This window comes from Triturus cristatus, chromosome 4_1 (genome assembly GCF_964204655.1).
Source record: "Triturus cristatus chromosome 4_1, aTriCri1.1, whole genome shotgun sequence".
Lineage (NCBI taxonomy): Eukaryota > Metazoa > Chordata > Amphibia > Caudata > Salamandridae > Triturus > Triturus cristatus.
Window position 1 is genome coordinate 836,606,054 of NC_140585.1, and position 17,499 is coordinate 836,623,552.

A 17,499-nucleotide genomic window follows, 5' to 3' on the forward strand; every position below is an offset into this window, starting at 1 on the left:
AGCATTCTGAGTCAGGTGGGAAGGCTCTGCCTTAACCCTACTGCTCCTCCTCTTGTGAGGCACCTGGTCCATTATTCCAGAATCCAGGGCCTGTCCAGTTTTAGACATTTTAGCCTGTGACCTGGTCACAGCAAAGACATGTGCAGGGATCCCTAACATTTCTGCATGTGTCCCGAGCTCCACTTCAGCCCAAGCTGAAGTCTCTATATCATTGCCAAGCAAGCACTGTACTGGTAGGTCTGCACTTACCACAACCTTCTTAAGGCCAGTTACCCCTCCCCAGGAGAAGTTAACAACTGCCAGAGAATGGTCTGTTCTGACATTGCTAGCATTGGTCACTTGGTACATTTCACCAAGTATAATCTGCCCATGATCCACAATATCTTTTGTCACCATTGTGACACTTGCTCCTGTGTCCCTGAATGCCCAAGCTTCTACTCCATTAATTAAAGGCAGCTGTCTGCATTTGCCCAGGTCACTGGGGCTCACAAAGGGGGACATATCCATGCCCCCATCACTGACAAGCAAAGCCTGAGTTGGTACTCTGACTAGTCCAGAGTCGATCTCAGAACCCAGGGTCAACCCTACTACACCCTTGTTCTGTGTATTCCCACCACCAATTGTAACTGCACTAGGGGGAGCAGGTGCCTTAGGGGCATTGGTGGTGGTTGTAGTATTTTCTTTGGCCTTTGTGCAGTCACTGGTACAGTGAGTTTTCTGCTTACAGATTTTGCACCAAGGTTTCTTTTGGCCTTTCTCTTTGTCAGCCTGTGAATCCCCACAAGAAGAAGATTTTTGGGGCCCTTGTGAAGACTTCTGGTCTTTTCCCTTGTCCCCACCCTTTTCAGAGTTTTTGGAATCTTGCTTCTTAGGGTCACCACCTTGGTTCTGTACCTTCTGCCTCACCCTGGTTCTGACACATTTGTCAACATTCTTTCCCAATTCTTGGGCGAGGTCAGATCAGAGTCTACTAGGTACTGGTGCAACAGCTGATTTTGACAGTTATTAGGAATCTGCTCCCTCATTATCAGATTGTACAATCCTTTGAAGTCACACACTTTACAGCCCAATAACCAACCTTCCAGAGCCTTAGCAGCACAGTCAACAAAGTCAACCCAGTCCTCATTTTGTGCTTTTTGGTTGTCTATGAACTTTAACCTGTATTGTTCAGTGGTTAGGCCAAACCCATCTATTAGAGCACTTTTCAAGACTTTGTAGTCATCAGCATCCTCTTCTCTTACAGTGAGGAGCTTGTCTCTACCGTTGTCTGCAAAGAAGACCCATAAGATTGCTGCCCACTGACCTTGAGGGACCTTCTGTACTTTACAGGCCCACTCCAAGGCAGTTATCCATTTGTGGATGTCATCCCCACTCTGGTAGGGAGGGACAATCTTACTTAGGTTTCTATGGTCATAAGACCTCTCCCTATCTCTAGGGAAATTGCTGCCACCAAGGGACTCTAGTCCCTCCTTTTTACTAGCTCTGTAGAGCTCTAGGGCTTCCCTATCTAAAGTCATCTGCTGCTTTCTGAGGTTGATCTTGTCTTGCTCATACTTCAGCAGTCTCTCTCCTCTCCTGGGAGGTTTCCCTCCCTCTGTGAGAAGAAACAGAGGTCCCTATAGATGAGTTAGACTGGATAGATCCCCTTGACAGAGATCTATCCCTTCTAGCCCTGTTGTCAGGCCTACCTGGAAGAATAAAGGAAGGAGCATTATTGTAATCCTCTTCATCCAGGAAATCTGTGTTCACCAGAGCCTGGTCATTGTCACCAGTCTGGTCAGCATTAGAGGTAGGGTCAGGGGAATTGTTATCCCTAGGCCCACCCTCACCTGCTGCCCCACCCACACTGTCTACCTCATCAGGCCCACTAGGCCCTGTGATATCATCCAGCTTAAGTATCTTTATGAGATGCTGGGTGGATGGACTTTTGCCTTCACTTCAGCTTCCTAATGGAACATAACGCCCTAAGCTGAGCAACGGAGAGATCCTCATATTTATAGGGAAAGAGCTCACTGGTTCTTGGTAGGGACCCACAGGTTCCTGGTTGGTTAGACATTACTAATGTGGTGTGGTGTATTGCACTACCTACACTAGTGTGGCCTACTAAACTCTCTTGAATTGTAGAAAGGGTGTGCTATCCCTTAATACAAAACTCTAAGGACAGTAGAACTTACGGTAGCTAAACTTGATATTATATGTACCTCAGGTACCTTTAGTGGTTTTCAGTTGATCAATTCAATTGAGATTATCTAGTAAAACAATAGCAAGCTGGAATCCCACACGCTGCACACCAGTGTGAGAAGGTGGCCTGATATATGCTGTCCACTAGTTCTAGTGGGCACCTTGTATCAGTCCAAACAACCCCTTATGGTGATAGGTTAAAGAAAACCATTATTGAAAGCAATCCTAGTGGTAGCTATGGAGAGCAGCCTTCAGGCTAAGTCTTGAAGGAATGTAAAGCAGCTTGTTTTACCAGTCTATAATCTCCTGAATGATCAAATGAAAGGACAACCACACCAGGTATATATTTAAAATACATGTATTTAGGTTAACACACACCCCTCTAGTCTCTTTATGAGACTGGAGTTCGAAGTACTTTGTTAACAAGTTAGCAAGAATCAGTAATAACACAAATATATGTTTGGGTCCTAGGGGCGTACCAAACCATATACCAAAAAAGTGGTATAAGATGCACGTCTGGAATAGTCACTAGGCCTATAGCCTGTAGAATCACTGTGACCCCAAGGAACCACCCAAGGTAGTGACGCAGGGGACCCACGGGGACTGTATGCAGTGTGTAAACACAACCGCGGGTTCCCGTTATCTTCTACGGGCAATGTCACGGTTGGAAATTTAAAGATTGGGGACACTTCTAATCAAGTCGGGACCAAACCCTTTTGGACTTAAGAAGTTCTAGGGCTAGCACCCACGAGAGCACCAGAGTACCCGAGTTACCTCACCCAGGGAAACCGTGTGCATAGGTGTCTTTTGGTGTCGAGTCGCGTCATCGATTCCAATGGAAACCTGCAAAGAACTGCTGCTGCCGTGAAGAGGAGAAGTGTCCGAAGAGATCCAAGTCTGGATCTAGGATGAAAGGAACCTGAAGCAGAGGGGACAGAGTCTGAGTCACTAGCCAGTGACTGAGGGCAGGATGGACCAATGCCCACAGATGTCGGGTGCTTCAGGTGAGTTGATGGGTGTCTTGACTCTTCAGCTACGAGGTCTAGGAGGTGTTGACAAAGTCCACGAGCCGGATTTGAGCTGTACCACGAAGTCTGTCGAGTGCAGCGTTGTCGGTGACCAGAATTGACCCAACAAGCCTTGGCAAAGGCAAGTCACTGGAATTCAGAGAAAGGACTGCGTTGCAGACCAGCAAGGTCTGAGGGACTCACCCAGCGAGGGTAAGTCAGGGCACATCTGAAGAAATCAGGAAAGCCCAATCAGAAAAGGAATTGCCTTTGTGGGGACCTGCTAGCCAATGGGCTAGTGATTGCAAAGGAGCCTCAAGCGGTCGCACTTGAAGCTGGCCCACGGGTCACTCGTGGAGTGGAGGCCAACAATCTTTGGGGCAGGAGGTGCTCAAGGCTGGGGCTACTCGGAGCCCAAAGCACAATTTTGAGGAGAACCAGGAAGATAGTGTTGCTGCAAAAGTTCACGGTGTCCATGGGTCACGGTTCCACGTCATTCACGATGGCCACAGGCCTCAGCTTTGCTGTGGACTCAGGGTAGCCTCGAGGAAGTCTGGAAATCCACCTCTGGTGATGCAAAGACTTCGGCATCCAGTGGAAGCTTCAGCGATGCAGACCGATCAGTTGCTTCTTTGGTGCCTGCCAAGCAGGGGAGTTACTCCTTGACCCCAAGGGAGATTTCTTCAGTCTTCTAACCAGGATAGAACGTCGAAGGTCCAGGATATATGTTGCAGAGTTTTGTCCAGGGTAATCTAAAGTCCTAGGGACTGGATTCCTATACTTATAGTAAGTTTAGTGGATGGACTAACTCCCACCTATGTGTGGGCTTGGAAAGAGGGGTGGTTACACCCATTTCCTTTGTCCAGTTTCGCGCCACAGCAGGGGCAGGTAGCCCCTGCAACCGGGTTGAACTGGACTATGCACAGGGACAGCAAACGTGCCCCCAGTGCAGGACTTCAAAGCACCAGAGAGTGCTCCCGCCCAGCCCCAATACACATCTGCCTGTCTGGGGAGGTGGTTACACCCCCCTTCGACAGGAAACCTATTGTCCAGGCCTCACCAGCCAGAGTTTTGGTCAGCAGCAGGAGGCCAAACCCGTGTCTGTGGCAGAGGCATCCATTTTGTGATGCCAAGGCTCAGGAAAGTCCTAACGGGTTTGACCAGTGTGAACATGTCTTTCCCTCTAGAAGGGTGGAATGCTACCCCTACCTCCAGAACTGGCGGGGAGAGTATTCCAAAGTGTTTGACACCAAACACAACATGTTTTGATGCAGCCATTCCAAAGTTAGCATTTACTGCGAGGTTATAATGCACTTAAGAGTATATGGTATGGCTGTATCACAGAAAACAAAGAGAACTGGGGGTCCTATGTGAATAAAAAGAAGCACAAAAAGCTTCCCATGGAGGTAGTCTCTATGATCAAGAGACATACTCCTCAATTGGTTGGATGACCAAATGATAATACTGATCACGATAAAAAAATTGATGGGAATCCAGCCTCTGCTCCTAAATTCTATGTGTTGATTCCCTATATATACACTCTTGTCTTTTTGTGCTTCTTTTTATTCACATAGGACCCCCAGTTCCCTTTGTGGTTGATAGAGTTAGATTTGGGGATTGGAACTTGGGCAGTTCGTTAAAATATCCCTTAGACCCTATTTTTCTAAGTGTGTTATTACTGTATCACAGAACAGCCATAAGGAAGTATTTCCGAAAGCTACAGAGGGGCTCAGCTCATGCTTGGGCACCCTCTCACACAAAACCAAGCACTCTACCTTCAGGATTGTCAAGGCCTGCCATAGGAGTGACTTATAGGTTTATATGTGTCTGTATATATATGTAGATATAGGTAGCCAATACCACCGTAAGGGGTGCAAGCACACCCTTACCCAGGCTGCAGTAGCAGACCTGTGGTGCCATTTTGGAGTGCTTCCAAGGGGTGGCATAATACATGCTTCAGGCCCTGGTTGGCCCCTGAGGTACCTATGCCCTAGGTACATAGTTTACAATATACTAGGGGCTTATAAGGCACTCCAGAATCCAATTAGATATGTACCTAATGTACATGGAAACCATTTTAGAGAGGAAGCAGCTAGACTGTGGTCCTGATTAGCAGGGCCACAGCCAGACTAATGTCGAAAAACTAGTGAAACACCAGCAAAAAGCAGATCCTACTCTCCTACACGGATCAGTTGAAGTCGTTAGAAGGCTGATTTCAGGAAAGTATGGCAGGTGTCTGGATTATCAGAGGAGGCTTCAGAACTCATCAAGGTGTCCTGGACGCCAGGTATAACTAAAGTCTATAGGTTAGCATGGAGAAGATGGTTTGGTTGGTGTGTTGAGAGGGACGTGGATCCTGTTTAAGCCACTGTGGTAGAGGTTGTGAATTATTTGATGAGTGTATTTAGAAGAGGTTTTGTATGTAGTTTGGTGACTCTGAGTATACTGGCCATTTTGGCTGGCCATTTGTTCGTTGAGGGGGTGCCGGTTGGTCAGCATGCTTTGGTGAAGTGAATATTAGAGTGTTCGCATGGAGTTGCCACCAAAGGCAAAGTACACGTTTCTTTGGGATGTGTCAGTAGTTTTGAGGGAGATGGATGGCTGGGGGTCCTATTCTGATTTAAGTCTGAAATTGTTTTCTTGGAAGATGACAATTCTTTTATGTTTGGTCTTTTTTAGGAGGGTGTCAGATTTTAGAGCTTGGGAGGTGTCTTCACCAGCCGGAAGGTGTGTTTTTTTGAGCAAGGGAAAATGATAAAGACTGTGTCTATGACAATGTTTAATCCCAATATGGAGGGACATAGTAATTTGTGTATGGTGTGTTTTTTGAAGGAATATGACAAAAGAACAGAAACTTTGAGAGAGTGTAGTTTGTACACAGCTTCTGATCTTTTTTAGGAATCCATTTAGTGCTGTGTCGGCGCTGTCTTTAGTGAGATGGGTTAGAGAGGTGATGAGAAAGGCAGGTGTCTTTGGTGCAAATTCGGCAAGGAGAGCTACGGCTAGTAAAGCTTTTTTAAAGGGGTCCAATTTGAGTGGTATTATGAAAGCTGCAGATTGGTTTAATGATACAAATTTTAAGACGTTCTACTTTAAATCTGTGGAGAATGTGTTGTAGAGAGTAATAGAGGAACTTTGAAAATGCATAAAATTGGCTTCAGGACCCAGCCATAAAATGCAGATTTTCCACAGTTTTAATGGGAAGAAAATCATGATTTTATTAAAGGCACGAACACTAATATTATTCCTTCCATGATATGCCCAGCCCGTATGACCTTTTTCTCTGTATTATTTATATATTAGGTCAAAATTAAGAAGAAGACTGTCAGCGCATAATGCCGGGAATATGGAGTGAGTTTTCTAGAGTACGGAATAGGAAGTTCATTAAAAAGGACTTTGAGTTAATTCGCAGCAGTAAAAGAAGAAAGATGGCTGCTTGTGTAGGGTTTATATGCATGTTCTATGTTCTACAGTTTTATTGTGTTCTAGTTTTAGGATTCTTGTTGCTGCTGTGTATGGGAACAATAAAGGATTATGCATAATATTAGCCTTCATGTCTTTAATAAAATCATGAATTTCTTCCCATTTAAACTGTGAAAAATCTGCTTTTTACCTATGAGTCCTTACTTGGTCAGTCTAATGTGTACTTCCAATTGCCAAGCAATGATGCACTTTTAATGCTCTTTTTAGCCACAGAATTCAGTTTCTCAGGAACGCAACCGGAATTCCTAACAACCCGGCAGTGACGGTGTGCCCAACCACTATTAATTTATATTTCTATCATAGCTCTTTTTATTTTGTATCTTAATAAAGGCACATCCTGTCAGCCCCAGACCGGACTATGACTCCAATATCTGGATGAATTGTCTCTCCGTTTCTGTATCTTGAGAGGCACAGGCTACGGAACCGGCAGTGAACCGCGAGACGCTTAGATCCACTCCCGCTCTTCCATCTCCGAGGGCCTCAGAGCAGCCACCGTCCACACTTGTACTCGCACTATCACTCGTCCAAATCTACTCTTATTGTTTACATATGGATATGTATTTGGAAATTTAGCCACTTATTCTCTGAACATCAGGTTATGAGTTCATAAAATACACACACGTTTGTCTTAAATACACTATTTTATCACACATACTTAATTCAACTAAGCAAATGGTTCCAGTCTAGTTGAATTGGAAACACACAGGAGAGTTACTTGCAGGTAGCTGGAGAGCTACCAGTAGCTCATGAGGTACTTTTTGGAGCAGCCAGATTTAGTAACTCTTGTGGTTCACCCTGACGAGTTTTGTGTTTATTACCTGATTGGGGCTCTCACCTCTTTGAACTAATACCCCAATTTCTCCAAAAGGTAATTCATCATCCAGCTTTGAACAGATTGTGACACCAGTGTTTGCTGACTACAGGTTCAGAAATGGATCTGGGTGTGACCCCTAGCGACTCTCCTTCAGCAACAGACTTTGGAGCCAGGCCTATTCAGAATGGAGAATGCTGCTCCTCGTCAAGCAATTCTGCCCAGGTATGGGGACATTTCCATGAGTAGTATTCAACATTTTCTGGTGATTCCACTAAACTGTAAGAATTTCTGTATGGCCCAATGAATAAGTTCACCTTCCTTCCTGAACAATTTTCTTCTGACTGGGCAAAGGCTGGTTACCTGATTGCATCCTTTGCAGATGCTGCTTTAGCCTACGGCACTCTGCTGGCTTCTGCTTAAGACCCTAACTTGAATCACTATGCCAACATCTTGGAAAATTTCCAAAAGATGTTACAGTGACTGGCCCAAGAAGCTTCTGCAGAGAAAAGCTTGTGCAACATCTCTAAAGGAAACTTGGATGTTATCACGAGTTATCACACAATTTTGAAAATTGGCAGCCAAATCCATTTCAGTGCCATCAGGTGTTTTGGAGAGTAGTAAAGGAAGAAGTGAAGGACTAAGTAGCTATAACTTCATGGGCTCCTTCTTTCTCTGGATTCTTATATCTGGTTTCACTAGTTGAACACAGGCTTCAGTACAGAAGATTGGAGAGACAAAAGGGATTTTTTATAGTTCTTGGAACTCTCCACCTCGAAGTTTCAAATAACGTGAGCCAACCACCAACTTTGAATGACATCCGCAGGAGGAATTCATGCAAATTAGTTCCACTAGGGGATCCTCTTTCTGACTCTGAAAAGGACTGATTATGCAAGAATGGCCTATGTTTACACTTTGCAGACCCAGGTCACTTGGGTAGACAATGCCCTGTCTGGCCTTCCAGGCTTCAAGGAAATACTAAGCCCTATCATTTATAAAGTAAAAAAGGAAATGAGAATTATTCCTTCAGAATTCTCCAGGGAAGTCTGGATCCTATCTGCCTTTTTGGATTCAACAGCTTCAGGAACATATATGAATAAGAGTGGGTCTTAAATTTTAAATTATTGATCGGAATGTGATTGCCTTTGATCTGACAGCTTCACCTAACCAGTTCATCATATATGACATTCAGGGGTTGAAGTACAATAACCTGTATGTCTTTTGGGAGACTCAGACCCTCTCACTGTCCTCTCAGTTTTGTAAAGACAGTTATATCATAAAAGTAGCTATTGGTCACCTATTGAACAGGAATCTGCAGAAATTGAATCCACCTCTTCCATAGTCCAGGCATCCATTGCCCCTAGTCCACATTTATAGATACTGGCTGTTTTTTAAAAACCCACAGCAGTTACTCTACCTTTACACAGACATTTGGATTTCTCCCTTTCCACTTTGCCTAATGCTGTGATTCCCTTCAAAGGAATGTATTTCTTGCCCCAGAAAAAGAAGGAGGTTCTGAAACTGTATTTGGAAGAACATCTTCAGAATGGTCTGATTGGGCATCTTCTACTGACACATCTTTATTTATTGTGCCAAAGAAGTACAAAGAGTTAAGGCGATGTATTGGCGGCCCTGAGCTCAATAAAGTCACCATCAAGTATGGCTACTCTCTCCCCATCATCAAGGACATAATAGATTCGGTGCTGGTGGCTGCATATCCATCAAGCTTAACCTCTTAGTAGTTTATACCCAGCTCTAAATCAAGGAGGAAAATGAATTAAAGATGGCCTTCTGAACTCCTTTCAGGCATTTTAAACATCGTGTTATGACTTTTGGCTTGAATAATTCCCTAGAAGGCTTGCAGAGATTAATAAATATAATTTTTTCAGACATTCAGAATCAGTATGTTGTCTTCCAAGATGACGTGATTTTATCTTCCATCTTGTCTGAAACCGGAAACATTAAGTTTCTGTTCTTTGTCACCTTCGAGAAAATCAATCAATCATTCAATCAATCAATATAACTTTATTCAGTTTTCACATGTAAAACCATAAAAGTTTCCAGTATTAAAAAAATAGCGCTTAATAAAAAATTCATAAAATGATTACACAGTTCATCACATGGTAAACCAGATCCCTTATAGATCTCATACAGTTCATAGGCAAAGTACAATGCAGAATACTTGGTCCCTTAGACATAAGAGTTAAAATAAACCAGACGATAGCTGATTCCCGAGATCCTATCTAGTAATTGTGTCTCATCGGGGGGACTAAAATAAAAACTGACCCTCACAGATACTACTGTTTAATCAGGTTGCCTCTAAGTTTCGCTGCAGATTTAAGAAAATTAAGACCAAATAAAATAGAATCTTCATACAACAGCTGTAAATAAATAATAGCTGGGCGAGCCTGCCTGAATTTCATCCTCCTTAAAATAGGAACAATAAATGTTTTCCGGGGGGGGTCACATAAAACTTACAAAATAGTAAAAAATTAAGCAAATCCTGTGGCGACTCACCGTCGTAGCCACAAGATGCTAAAATGTGTCCTCTACTACTCCCCCTTGGTGAAGCCAGCAAGAGGTGGAAAAGATCCAAGCCAAACCTGGTCAACAGAAAACGTTCATAAGTACTAAAAGTACCCAGAAGATATGGCTCAGTAAGTACTATAGTCTTCAATGTTAAAACTTTTCAAACACTGAGTTTCCTCAATTCCAGCTCTTCCCTCTCTAATTTCCTTAGAGTGCAAAAGGACTCCCTTACCCACCCCAAATCCTTTCTAGATACCAATTCTATATTAGGGTATAAATCTGCTCTTCCTAGTCTTTCAAAACTACTCTTTATGTCTCTAAGCCATGGTATGCAATGGGCATAATCGAGGTTCATACACTCTTTCAATATCAATTGAGTCAACAACAATCCTTCATTCTGCCAAATTTTACCAAAATGTTAGTGGATGGAGAGCCAATGTGTCACACAAATATGGACCCCCAGTTCTTCATGTACCACCATATTAGATCTTCCATGGGGCACACCTAATAGACGCCTCAAAAATGTATTCTCAGCCACTTGTAAGTCTTCTGTGGTTACATGCCCCCATATTTCACTACTGTAAGAGACCGCCGCGACGCACTTAGCCTGATATATCTTTAAAAGTGCTGTGATCGGTCTATTGCCTAATTTAGAAGCAAAATTTAAAATGACAGTGTTTGCCCGCCCTAAGTCTCTGTGTTAGTGGGCCCCATTTTATCCGTTCATCCAATATGACCCCCAAATACGAGAAGACATCAGGGCGGGAGACCTGAGCAGTGCCTAACCTAAATTGAAAGGTCTTTTTTGTGCGAAGGCCCACCGGCATCACAAAAGATTTGGAGTCATTTATAGATAAATCCTGGGCCATCATAAAAGCAGAGAAGGAGTCGAGCAGTGTTTGTAACCCCCTGGCGGTCCTGGATATAAGGACCTTGTCAAGGGGGCCAAAATACACCCTTGGCGTACTCCTCTTTTTATGACAAAATTACAGGAAACTCTTAAATCTTGCGAGAATCTAACATGCGCCTTTGTTGCTTGGTGGAGATTTTACAAAAAATAGATGATGTTATCATCTACCCCAATAGCTAACATGGTCTGCCAAAATGTAGTCCTCTTCACACAAGCAAACGCGGAAGACAGATCCATGAATGCTAGATACATTGTGCCAGGGCGGGCAACCGTATATTTTTTGAGAATCAGAGGAGCAGCAGATGGCGCTAGTGTGAGCACTTCCCTTTTCCCAGTCGCCGAACGGACAGCACTTGAAGATGTTCTGATTTCAACAGCTCGACCCTTTGAAGTTTTGAAGAAAACAGCGTGGGCTTTCTTTGTAGCGGTAGATGTTCGGAATTGTTGCGGCTTTACAGGCACCCGTGTCTCGGGCGCCTAGAGTCTCAGCCTACGTCTCGAACGGCCCAGGAGGGGCGAGGCTTCACGTTTGGTACTCCGTGGTGCTCCGTTTTCAAGGTAGTGCCGATTCCGCTCCAAGCGAGGGAAAAACTACCGCCTCCTCCTCTGGGAGGATTCGGGCTCGGCTGATTTCGCTTGGAGGCAGCGGTAGTAACAGAGGGGCAGGAGATATCCTCAACAGACGCCGCCGTTTGGAAATGGCTACCCGCAGGCAGAGGATACTTAAATCCAGACCCACCGTGGCACAGGAGGAGATGGGAGAGAAGGAAAAGCTGGAAAAAATGGAAAGACCGGATCCCCCATTAAAAGGTAAAAGGGACCTGGGACCTAAAAAGAAAATGAATAAGTCTGGAGGGGGTGTTATGTGTTTAAAGGAGAAGATAATGGAGAATGCTGGGAGTTCTATCACTAAACATTTCCCTATTCTTAAACATACACCCTTTCCTCCCACAATTGCCTCCGCGAGCTTTATCGAGGCCCCCACAGAGCAAGGAACCATACCATCTCCGCAGTCACCTCAAGATAAGGCATCGGCAACGGCGGATAAGACAGACCAGGTGACAGAGCCCAGTCTTTGTAATCAAAATATCGTTAGTATCATCTCTATCGTTTCTGCCTCCGCTTCTGCCTCCTCCAACACTACTCCCTTGGCTGCGACAAGCCCCTCTGCCCCTTCTACAGTTCCTGAGAATGGTTTGGAAAACTTGACACTCGGATCAACAGATCCACAGACTCCTGACCTAGTTAACGAGAACTTTTTTTCCGTCTCAGATGGATCTTTAACTGAAACTGACAACGAGCTAGTGAGCTCCACAGGAACCAGTAAATCTGAAGGAGAGATGAACGGCCTCGCTTCTAGAACTATCAAACAGAAAAAAATACCTACCAAAAAACATAGCCAACTGACACTTAGAGCTATATGGTCCTCCCTCAGATGGAGATTCTAACTTACAATCAGTCGCAAGCCCACAGTCTACCATCGAAACCCCTTTGGAACCTTCCCTATCAATAATTTTTGCCTCCATCAAGCAGTTTCAGGAAGAGGTCAGATCAGACAATCTTGCTGCAAAAGGGGCTACCAAAAAACTCCATGGCGGTATAAGGAAATAAAATAAAATCTGCACTGATATTGGTGACCGGGTTTCCATGGTAGAAACCCGTACAGAGACCCTGGAAGCAGAGGTCTCCCAATTAAAAGAACAAGGAACATCCCATGAGGCTCGACTTACCGATATGATGACCAAGCTCGAGGAGCAGGAAAATAGACTACGGAGAAACAACCTAAGACTGCTAGGGATACCGGAAGGCATAGAGGGAGACGACCCCAGAGGGTACATTGTAAAATTACTTCGGTCTGCCTTTCCATTACAGACTAGTTGGAATTGGGATCAGGAAGTACAAAGGGCTCATCGTTTTCCCTTTAATTTAAGACAAAACCAGGTCGGCAGTAACCACGAAAAAGAGAGACCCAGAGTATTTTTTTTTTTTTTGGGGCACTTTCCTCTTAAGGCAATTAATTTATGATCAGGCCAGGCCAAATTCCCAGAGAGAAGTCGATGGAGTTTTAAGTTTTTTGCTAAGCCAGACTTTGGGCACACAACAGTGGAACGAAGATGGCGTCTGCGTCAATAAATAACCCCTTTGCAATCGCAAGGCGCTCAAGCCTTCCTGATGAACCCTGCAAGACTGAAAGTCATATTTGAAGGATCGACCCGAGTGTTTATCTCCGAGATCAAAGCCAGAGAATATCTAAAGGAAATAACGGGAAAAAAGAAAAAATAAATCTTGTAGTTCCGGACTCTGGGACTTTTGGGACAAATAATATCTAAAAAAAACAAAAACCCACCCTTATCTAATCGGGGGGGGGGGGGGCATGAGCCAAAAAAAAAAAAAAGGGGGCTAAGAGGGGGGGTGGGGGTGGAAAAATAAGATTAAATAATCTCTTCAAACTTTTCTTTATGGGTAATTGATAGGCTATTCAGACTGTATTTTTTTTTTTTTTTTGCTGTGGTGGCTGGGGGTCTCACATTCGCTTCCATCATTCAGGGGATTCCTGACTGTTTTTCTTTTGGGGGTGGGGGTCCAGGTTCGTATTGAATGTTTTGGGGCTAAAAGCCAATATGTTGGTATTCTTTTCTTTAAAAAATATTTAATGTTACTTTTTAGGTTTCATTTACATTGGCAATCTAAGAGAGCAGGAAATTGGCTTGGCTGGAGAGATTACAGGGTCAGGGGGGTGGAGGGGGAGAGTGGTGTGTGGTGGGCTGTGGGATACGGGCTTGTGGGGGACTCGATTGATGCAGGACTACATGTAGGGTATCAGCCTGGATATTATCAGTATTTTTAAAAAAAAGAAAAAAGTGAATTCATTAAATAAGCTTAGAATAGTCTCATTAAATATTTGCGGTCTAAATGATTTACTGAAAAGACAGAAAGCCTCCAAGAGACGAATATTGAAGGGTGCCAGAAATCTTTGCTGAATACTCTTGGTTTTAAACTTATTGGGGCAACCTCGCAGGGGGTCCGGATAAAGGGGGTTGGGATCTTGGTACGTAAAACACTACCAGTAGTAGTGAATCAGGTTAGATCCGATGCATTAGGGAGATGGGTCATAGCAGAATGTTCTTTACCTTTCAATCCTGTGTTTACGATCTGTTCGGTATACGCTAGTAATTTAGATGACCCTGGGGTGATAAATTATGTTAATCAAAAATTAGTGCATTGGCCACTTCCGATAATTCTATGTGGTGACTTAAATCTAAATCTCCCCAGTTTTTGGGACTCTGACAAATCTTGGTGCTACGAGGGAGGAAAACCCAAAGTTTTTTGGGCTTTGTATAATTTAATAAATACTCATGGCTTAAAAGATGTCTGGGCTTATCTCAAGCCTGATCAGAACGGCTTCAACTTTTTCTCTGCCCCTCATCGGTCTCTAGCTAGACTGGATTATTTTTTTGTTTCCTCTGCCTTTATCCATGATTGTTCCATTGATGTCGCCCCCGATTACTGTCGGATTATAACCCTCTTATTTTAAACTTAGAGGGCTGGGGTATTCAGAGACCAGGCTCAACTTGGACGTTTGAAAAGGCTCTTTTATATGACAACAACTACCGAGAATATATGGCTGGTTGGATACGGGAATTTTTGGATATAAATATTGGGACAGCATCTGTAATGGTGGTCTGGGACACCCTTAAGGCAGGCATCAGGGGGGAAACATTACTTTTTTCAATCAGAAAGAACAAACAGGAAAAAATACAAATTGAATTATTACATCTACAGATGATAGAAGCGGAAAAAAAACGAACACAGGCGGTTCAGAGGGTCGTAGGACTAGATGAGGCACAGACTCTGGTAGCAGTCATTAAATCAGAAATGGGGGCTGTCTTAGCAGAAAAAATAGCCATCAAATGGGCTGCATCTAGAGAGAAATGCTATGAGTGGAGTGAGCGTATTGGACATCAGCTCGCTATTTCCACTAGACGAAGGATAACTGCAAATACCATTACTTCTATTAACACCGAGATTGACGGGCTTATCACCGATTCGAAAAAAATAGAGGAAGCCTTTAGGCAGTTTTATGAAAAGCTATATTTAGAAGAAATTAATGGGCCACCTGAAGACTTAGATATGAAGATAGGAGAATATCTAGAGGGAATATCGATTGTTAAACTGAACGATGTCACACGTTGGAAAATATCATTGGAAAATATTCCTACTTGGGATGAGGTCGCAACAGCACTGGCTAGCCTTCCGGATGGTAAAGCCTCTGGGATGGATAGTATACCAGTCGAATTTTATAAAATCTTCTCGGCTCAAATTAAAGACCTTTTTACAAGTGTAGTAAGGTCTATCTTCGAGGGGGGCGCTCCACCGAATTCTTGGTCCTTAGCCAAAATTGTGATATTTCCTAAAAAAGATAAATCACCCCTCGAGATGGCATCCTATAGACCGATAACTTTAATTAACACTGACTCAAAAATCTTTTCTAAAATTGCCATGAGAATATCTATAAACATTGAGCCACTAGTATCTAAATGGCAACATGGATTTATTTAAAAAAAAGGTACTACTGAACACGTCCGTCGGACTATTACTCTATTTGACGCCGCTGAGGTGACAGGAGACCCGATCTCGTTAATACTTCTCGATGCTGAAAAGGCATTTGATCGGGTCTCCTGGCAATTCCTCTGGGCCATTATGCAGCATCTTGGATTTGGAGTAAGAATTATCCAGGCCATACAGGCATTATATAAGAATCCAACAGCCAAAATATGCATCAATGGCCAATTGACAGAACAAATAAAGATAACCAGAGGAACGAGGCAGGGGTGTCCCTGTTCGCCCGTGCTTTTCACCCTTTATATTGACCCTTTAATAAGAAGAATTGAAGTTAATCCCTTAATTCCCCCGGTTTCGAGGTTTGGTATTGATACAAACATTATGGCCTATGCCGATGACATCGCAATAGTTACGCCGGCACCTGAGCTCGCTATCAGGACTCTGGAACAAGAAGCTCAAAAATTTGGAATGATTTCTGGTTATGCCCTTAATAGAACAAAAACACAGATAGTTGTTAATAAAATGATAACCTGGGTAGATAAAAGAATTACTAAGAAAGCAAAATATCTTGGAGTTGATATTGTTTCAGACCTGGATACTTTGGTAATAGAAAACTTGACTCCTCTTGCCACTAATATGAGAAAATCACTCAGGAAAATTGATAATCTACATTTAACTATACTTGGAAGATGTAACATTTTAAAAATGACATATTTTCCAAAATTACTTTATTTTTTTCGTACAATTCCACTTATTTTCAATAGACGTATACTTTTAGTTTTTGAACTAATTTTTTCTCAGTTTATCTGGGCATACACGAGTCCGAGAAGGGCTTTTAACCTTCTCTCTTTACCTAGTGAGAGGGGAGGCTTGGCTCTTCCTAATTTAAAATTATATTACTGGGCTGCTTCTTTACAACAATGCTGTGAATTGATGCATGAGGAATATACTTCCTCTCCTTCAGGCCTGCCCTCTCCCTATACTTTGCTGTTGGGGTAAAACGTAAAGGGGTGCCTCTGGCGTCAGTTGGAATATAGCTACTACAAGTGAGTGAAATTTAAGACAATGATCTGTGCCTACCAGGTCTTTTGTAATATCCGTAAAATATTTGGAATCAACAGGCTAAGTTATTACACTCCGATTAGAAATAATGATAACCTGCCACTAATATTTAAAAGTACATATCTGCGACAATGGCACCACGCGGGTATTCGTAGATTAGGAGATCTATATAGGGCTGGTCGCTTTCTGTCATTCGAGGAATTGCAAATTGGTTTTAACTTAAGCAGTGATCAGATATTTCAGTATCATGCGATTATGAATTACCTATTAAAGAATACTGAGGGGTCTGCCGGGTTTGTAGCACTAGTCTTTATAGACAAACTGCTTGGCTCTAAAATACCCAGGATAGGAGATATCTACCGCACTTTGAATGAACAAAGACCAGATGATTTAAGTAAAATAGATGCTAAATGGCAGATGAAGTTGAATATCTCATCTAATGTTTTTTGCTCTGCATTAAGCCTAGCACGAACATACCTGCTATCTCCTAAACTGCAAGTACAATTTTATAAGACCGGATACTTTATGTATATAACTCCTAATAAGGTTGCCAAATGGGCAATTGGGCCTGGAACCACTTGTCCTCCATGTACAGAGTATGGTGCGGATTCTGTGCATATGTTCGCTACATGCCCAAAACTTGCGCCACTTCTGAAAGAGGTACAATTGTTTTTGAACAGAATCCTTTCTGCAGATATTCAACTCATGCCAATTACCATTATGCTAGGGTTATATGATCTACTTAATCTTAAAGAAGGCGGTGCTTTGCTGTTCGTTGCTATGACTATTTTGCGGATATGTATTGCTATGCATTGGAAAGATCTGAATCCCCCTTCTTTTGGCCAATGGCAAGCCAGATTTCTTGCTACCTATAGGCTGGAGAGAGCTGTCTACGCTAAGAAGGGAAGAAGAGCAAGAGAAAAGGGTCTAGTGGTCTGGGACCCTTTGACTAA